General features: G+C 39.5%; 1 protein-coding gene across 1 annotated transcript in view; it reads left to right on the top strand.

Moving 5' to 3' along the window:
• Positions 1–7968, top strand: part of LOC111245036 (uncharacterized) — a 70311-nt gene that overhangs the window by 2540 nt on the left and 59803 nt on the right. The gene's annotated exons all lie outside the window — the stretch shown is intronic.

The raw sequence follows: 7968 nt of genomic DNA, 5'->3' as shown, positions 1-7968 counted from the left end.
GTCGTCGTCGTCGTCGCCGCCGCCGCCGCCGCCGCCGCCGCTGCCGCCGTGTCGCTAGTAGTTGTAATAGTGTTGCATTTAAAGCCTTAGCGTTTTCACCGGGGGTCAATGCATTCTACTTCTTTTTTCTTTTCTCTGCTTTTTCGTCTTCTAACAAACAGACGAACTACACGAACCGATCATCATCATCATCATCATCACCATCGTCACTGCCATCGTCATGATGGTAATATCGGCGATAGAAGTCGCCGCACCATCGTCAGCGGCGGTCACTATTATGGGCATGCACATAATAATAATATAAAAAATATAATAATCCCTAGATCGATTATATATCGTCCGTTTTTCTCCTCTTATTTAGCCATGTCGCGGCGAACGCAATGGCCGGCGAAAAGTACACGACACGGGCGACCTGTACCCGCGTCTGTGTATCCAAGTATTATACATACGTACGTATGAGGATATACACACACAAATATATATATATATGGTGTCAACAAGAACAATAACAACAACAAACTAGATAGCACTCGTAGATTGTAGACTTTGTGTTCGAACTTTTTAGAGCCGCTATATAGATAGATAGTGGACCAACTCTTTCCTCGTGGAAATTATTCCCTCCTGTCTTACGCTTGTTGGCCAGATGATGCATAAAGAAGTCGACTTCCAGATTTTTGCTGAGCATTTCCTTCGGCTAAATCTACTTCATAAATGGTAAACCCGTTTGGTTCGTCTCACCGGCTAAAAACACGAATTAAAATTCTGAATATATCGGATCAAAGTCGGAGAAAACGAGTAGACTGACAGCATTGTTTAAACATGGCAAACAAATGAGTTCTACGTCATTAGGCAAACAAGTGAGACACAATCGGCACACGATCATTAACACTCCGCGGGAAAAAGATGTTCTGAGTTTTTTTCTTGGTGTGCCCACGTAAGCAGTAACGATCGCTTAGCGAGAGACTCTAACCGTTGGAAGGAGATGTTACTTAAACGTCTGATTTTGGCCTTGCGTTTTGTTTATATGGAAACCTCGGTAAAAGGTTTTCTATGAAGACCTAACTTGTCCCGTGAAAAAGGCTTTTATACCAGTAAAACAGGATGCGTAATGTGGTTGGCTTTAACTTTAAAATAACATATTTTTATTTGAACAGTATAGAATACGAGTGTTTCATCATATTTTGCAAGGACATCTCTTGACGGGTATGTCAGATGAAGAGAATAGTCTTCGTGGAAAAGACAGCTCTTTCCCAGAAAACTTAGCCCTTTTTTTATTAAAAAATAAAAACTTTTCCAAAAAACACTTTTATAGCCAGTCTATGTGCTACGTAAAAGTGTTTTGTCCGGGTTTCAGTCATAAGTTAGACTATTTTAATACCTACTGAGCACGTAAAACTAGTTCCTCTCTAGAGCAATATAACTACCTTAAAAGCGTTCCGCCATGTCTTTCGGTATAAGGTTCCCACTTTTCGTATGAAATTTCGTAGTTTTTTTACCATCATACAGCTACGACTTTTCATCTCAATGTGGTAGATCAGTATTCCTCTAATTTCATCTTCTGTTAACCACTAGGCCAGAGATTTAACGCACTCTGTCCTGTTTCAGGTAGGTCAGCGCGCCAGTTGCCGTCCTTTAAATCAACAACCAGATTATCAGTGGTCGACAAGTGATCCAACGCAAAAGCACCAGCCTCATTCCCACTTATTCGTAGCATTACGTCGGCATGACCTGAACAGCTCCTGCTATTAAATTGTTTTGTTAACGTTCGTTTAAGAGATTTCTGCAATATGAGTCGCGCTTGCACCTAGTTAACTTGCGTAGACTTAAGTATATATTTCACTTGGTCGGTCTGCCCAATTTCAATTTCCTTGACCTTAACATATGGGAGTGCCACGTACTTGTAATCAAAGTGTGAGATTGAGTATCCCACGATGTTTTGAAATTGACCCCCATATCTTTTACAATACAAGGTACGGCAAACATTATATATGTTGTTGCGTCAAATTTGCTTCGATCCATTGAAGGAAAGCGAATCCGTTAATCAATTACGTCAAAAGGCTGAACGCTTTGTGGTTGCCGGAAAGAGTTACGAATCCTCTAACGATATACTCCTGCTTAAAATCTTTCTTAGTCGCCAGACAGCCTTGTATCGTTTCTTTTCACATATTTGTCCTTTTTGCGCAACCTGTCGGAAGGTACTAGCAAACCTATGAGGGAAGAACTCATTGAAGACGGAAGGAGACTAACTCCTTTCGAAGATGCTTTTAATTTATCAACAGCCCGAAAGATACTTCTTTCTTTTCTTGTAGCTCTGCTGATTATAAGAGCAGCGGTAGAAATCCTTTGCAGGACAGCCAGAGAAATGCTATTAAAGGCCTTCCACGGTTAGTCATCGTTGCCGCTGCGGAAGCAAAATAACTGAAAGAAGTTCAGGTTGAGGCTAACGTTGCCTGGGTCTAGCTCCAGCGCCGGATACTAGAAACCGAAAGTGTGGGGTGATTACTCACACACACGCCGTCGTCCATTACCGGCTTTATTTACTCAAAACTCGTGTGCCAACAACAGCAGGATCACAACCGCTACTATTACCACGACCACGAACAAAAGTACTAGCAGCAGTAACGGTAACGGCATGAAGGCCTAATAGGTTTGACTCATCTTCTTGGCGGGACAGAAAAAAGAACTCCAAAACTTCTTCAGTCCCTCAGTACAATCGTCCGGACCCTTCGGCTTTCTTCGCATCTTCCAGCACGAACTTCCTCAGCCTGTCTCCAACTCGTTCCCGATCCTCGTCATGCTCATTGACTGCTTTTGTTGAGTTGGGCTGTCTTTTCGACAGCTCATCTTTATTGAACAATAAAGGAGAAAAATGTGCCTAGCTCGTATGTTGAATCGTTCCGCTTACAGCTAGATAGAAAAACTATGCAGAGAAGGATATGTGGGCTTAAACACTATGGTTCAATAGAAAAACCTTAGAAGCTGATCGGAAGGTTTTCGCCTACAGGAAAACTTAAGGAAAGAAAGGGTGTGGGCAAATAAAATTGTGTCTCAAGTGTGGATGTTGCTACTCAGGTGTGTACATTCTAGTATCAAGACATTCTTGATAAACGTAACTTAACATATTTGAACTAGGGGTCCATAAAACAAGCTGAATTGTAATGCATGCGGTCCTTATATTGGAGCAGTTTAGTGAGTATCTGTTACATGGCCATGTTATTCTCTTCCAACTTTTTCTTCGTTATAATGTCCATCCTTTGATGAAGTAAAAACTCATTCGCAAAGGCGTTTATATACTGCATCCTTTTACAATGTTTGTCAATTACGGTGCCTTATGTATAATTATTTCATTTATTATGCCAAAGGTCTGATTAGTCGTTAGATAATTCAGAAGTCGAAACAATATGCAAGCTGACTTCGTTTTAAGGACAACTAGAATGACACATGCGATCCGATCGTATGTTAAGAATTGTGGCAGTGCTAGCCTTGATTCTTTCTACCGATTTAAAGCTTCGAGAGGCCTAGTTCTATGACTGCAATTAGCAATAGGCTTAACACAATCCTTAGGCTATGAATACATACATTTGCGTGCTCTAAACGTGTCCAGCGTGCGAATCTTGGCGAAATGCTCTACAGGGAATGTAGAATACAACAAAACGTATGATTGATGTTACCAGGTCCGTGCGGTCTCTAATAATCACACGCGAGTTATTTATATATAAGGGATAACTGTCAATAATCAATTAACATTATTCTTGTCCTTAAATCGCATCGGACTGCGACAATATTCCTGTTTTCAGGTCGTACTTTCGATCAGTTGCAGCGAACTACGACAACTGTCAATACAGCTGTTTAGACCAACGACATCGAAGCCCCTATTCGGCTAACTGGTAATATCCGTATTCGGACCATAGTCGGTCAACGCGAATAAGGAGCTACGGATAGAAGTAACGTCGAACGGGCGACAATCTAGATATACACGTAAATAAAAGTGTTTACCATAGCGTATCTTTTTCGTGGGAGCATCAGGCCGCCTGCACGGTCGTGTGGCCATTTCATTAGCTCAGTAGGTGACCGAAAAGAGGAAACACTTTTCTATAATTAATTATTATTTATACTCGTGCTCTCTTATGTCGAAAACCGGTCTGAATTGAGATAGCCTCTTCGGTGGCACGACCTGCGCGTTGAACCGGTCGGTGACTGAGTCGGCCGTGTTCAGTCTGATCAGTCAGCACGCCGTCATTGAGTTTGAAAATTTTTTTTCTCTGAACAACCTACTTATTCTATAGGAATATTTGCACGTCAAAATGATTGATAGCGTATAAGTGTCACGTAAAATATCTGCAAGCGTGCTTAACGTTCTGCTGTGACATACTATGGTATCATGTCAAACATCATTGTTGAAATCCATTCTATTATTCTTCGCGGCCAAACGAAGGCTGATAAATGGGTAATCGATAAATAAGTCAACGTTTAGGAAATACGTAGGTCCAGCTAAATAAATTTTTTCTTAGATGTTCTATCTTAACCATAAAAGGTGCGTGTTTTCCTAAATAAGGCCCTACGTCTGCTCTAACTACTTCAGTCACGTCGACGGTTTTCTGCCCGTTTATTTAAAGCGTGCTGTCGAAAAATTATTATTGTGACGCTTGTTGTCCTGATAACACTATTAATCTTGTTTTACGAAAAACATGATCGTAAATAGGCTTTTCCTGGAAAATATCTACCGTAACCTAGTCTGTCGTTGTGGCGCTATCACCCCCCGAATACTCTATTACCTACGTGCGCCTCTATTGTTCCTGTTACTGTAGTATCTTGTCATGTGAACCTATGATTAATCAGTATTCCCTAAAGGGCCTAGAGGGAACGTAGGCTGAATGCGAAGTGTTTTTTTTATGTGTTATTATTAAAGCGCAATCTACACGTGTTGCTGCTTTCAATAATGGGGACACAAACGCAAATCTCTCAGTATCTCCATAATCATGCTATTATACAGGCACGCCCTGTCAATGTATTTGTTAACCATTATTTCCACGAAGGTCTATTATAGCCTTGTTAGACAAAACCGGTGCCAAACGTGTTTACTTACAGAATACTAAGGAAGTTACGGAACTGCGAGATAATATTCCGCGCTATTTATTTCTTATCTCTATTGTATAAATACAAATTTAGATAATGAAATTTCATGCTAAACAGAAGAAAAATCAAAACCAGGCACAAACGTTTTTCTCAGACATTATCGTACGTTGGGTGAAACCTCGTATAACAGGCGGATTTTGCTGAAAATGATTTTCTCTAAGGTTAGGTTTTTCTGAAACGTTTCCCTTGCCTTTTACCTTTGAAGTAGTGGAAGTCTGATTTATCTTTCATTAGGTTGCGTAACCTTATAAACACTCTTGAGCTTCTCTGAGTCAAATTATCTGGGTCTTGTTTTGCCTATTTATTTCTTCACAGTCCACAGACACCATCTCAATCCAATGTATGGCTAGCAAGCGATTTGATTGATCTGGCAGAGAGAACTGATTTCAAAAAGGAAAAAACAGTGTCCTAATTTGTTTTCAAGCTACACAATTAGATCATGGGTAATGACATTTTTTTTTTATCTAAAAAAAAAAGCAAAGCATTTTATGTGGGTTCTAGCAACCAATTGAGTTGTTATGTATTTACCATCTCTATGGCTCTTCCTCATCTCGGCAGAAAATCCGTCAGATTTTGAGACCCTCGTCATCTACAAGCATACTGTTATAAATCTGATTCCCCAATAACTGGAAGATGTGATAATCTGTCAATGCAGAATCTGGAATGCAGATCAGCAGATGATCAGCGCACAACACCCCCTATTAAAAAGCCTTACTAAACGCTAAAAATAGAGATCTGGTGGAATTCTGGGTTCAGACGTGTTTCCACGAGCTGCCCATTCTTTGATCTGCTTTATAACCCTGTAGAGACACCGCTCTTCGTGACCTGTGCTAGTTTTGTTTAGAAACCTAAGAACGTGGTTGCTCAGTGTTCGGAGACAACGAGAAGGCACATCACCCTGTGTTCTACCTAACGTTTACGGAGCACACATGGCCCCATTTGAGGAAATCTCATAGATTGAAGATGCCTGATAAGGCGTACATTTTCTCCGCCGAACCCTGAATTGTTTGCTAGGTGCCATCGCTCAAAATACTTATAGGCGGCGCTTGTCGACACTGAATGACCGACCGGTGCCAGATGAATCCTTGCTTTAGGACCCCATTTTTAATGATTAGCCTTTTCAGCCATTGAATCCATATTATACACAGGCAAGTTTTCCGGTTTGTTTTGAAAACTGTCTGGTTTCGGCAAAAGACGGAACAGGGTAGGTGTGAAAAATACGCCTGTTCCCAAAAGCATCCATCCTTAAAGTCTGAACATGATAGAAAATTCTGGCCATAGCGGAATTAATTTGGAATAAACTTCTGTAAGGCAAGAGGCACTTTCGAAGAGTGTAGATGTAAATTGTAAAAAAAGACTTATAGAACTAATGTTCCAACCGTCTACACCTCTCGGCTGAAGTGGCATATGCTGCAAGCTAACATGAAACCAAATCTACTCTACTGATCTTAAATAAATGAAGCTCAATGAGTTCTATGAACAAACGAAGCTATGTATTATGTATTCATCATCACTCGTTACGGCTGTTCGTCGTCTCTCGACCGATCCGATGGGGAACTTCGGGTCTATTACCGAAAAATGTGTCAGATTGAAACCTTCGTCACTATCAAGCATACAATTACGAATCTGGTTCGTCAGTGACTGAAAAATCCAGCTACATCCTTCTGTTAGACTTAAATTGAGCGAGAGGGTTCATGCATAATACAATTCCATAGCCCCATTGCCCACATTGGGAATTGTCGCTAGCAGCAGCAGCAGCAATGGCAAAAGCGAGTCAAAATCAAACGAAAAAAAAAAAAAAAAAAGTCAAAAATGAAATGAAGCTCAGCTATGTAATAGATATTGCAAAGCAACACGAAGGCTATTAAAAATTCACTAAATTTCATTATATAATTGATTCTGAATAGATTTTATTTGATATTGGTGCATATTCTTCATTTAGCAGAAAAGTGAGCCTGATTCAACTTTTTAAGTTAAATAAATGGTGAGGTTACTGTCCGCACGTTTATAACGAATGGTGCTCAGTAAAAAATGTAGATATTATTTTATCAAATACTAGTAGAAATTAAGTTTTTGTACTTAATTTACATTCTATTTGAAAATATCATTTTCGAAGTGATAAAACTAAGTAAAAAAAAGAGAAGTACTACTAATTGAAAATTTTCAAAAATCCTCAATTAAAAATATTCCCATAATATCCAAATATTATATATAATTTAATCTAAATTACGCCTAGGAATCGTATCGTTTTCGATAAAAATAGTCCATATTGAAGGCAACTGGATATGATGCGATGCGATCTTTCTAGTCAAACAAAGAACACCTTTAACTTTCAACGAAAAATACGTTCTACCCATAGAGTCAAATAAATCTTTCAACATATTTACTATTCTACAAGATTATACAAAGTGGTTGGACGCGGTAGTGTCAAAACCCTAATATTTTTTCCCGCATCATGTGTTACATTGAAGCCTTAACCCATGAAACATATGCATTTAAGGAAAAACAATTACAAATGCCGGCTTTGGCTGTATAACCCAGCCATAGCAGAACACTGCTAATATATTGTTAGCTCACAGTACATGTCCGATGTTAGGTGTGGGGGGGGGGGGCCGATAGCGGCCAATAAGTTTACTGTTGATAGACTTTCAATGTCTTTCGTTGCAAGTTACTTAGAATTATGTCTAACACACTACCATCTATAACACTAACTATATACAGCTACTTTTTATAGTGAATCACTTATGTTTAACTTTATTACATTGTTAATATAGTACTGTTTGCCCACGTTCTTATAGACGGAACCAAGGATCGCTTATATATATATATATA

Source organism: Varroa destructor, unplaced genomic scaffold (genome assembly GCF_002443255.2).
Source record: "Varroa destructor unplaced genomic scaffold, Vdes_3.0 BEIS01000002.1, whole genome shotgun sequence".
Classification (NCBI taxonomy): domain Eukaryota; kingdom Metazoa; phylum Arthropoda; class Arachnida; order Mesostigmata; family Varroidae; genus Varroa; species Varroa destructor.
Note: the sequence above shows the minus strand (reverse complement) of the source record. Positions and strands in the feature narration are given on the sequence as shown.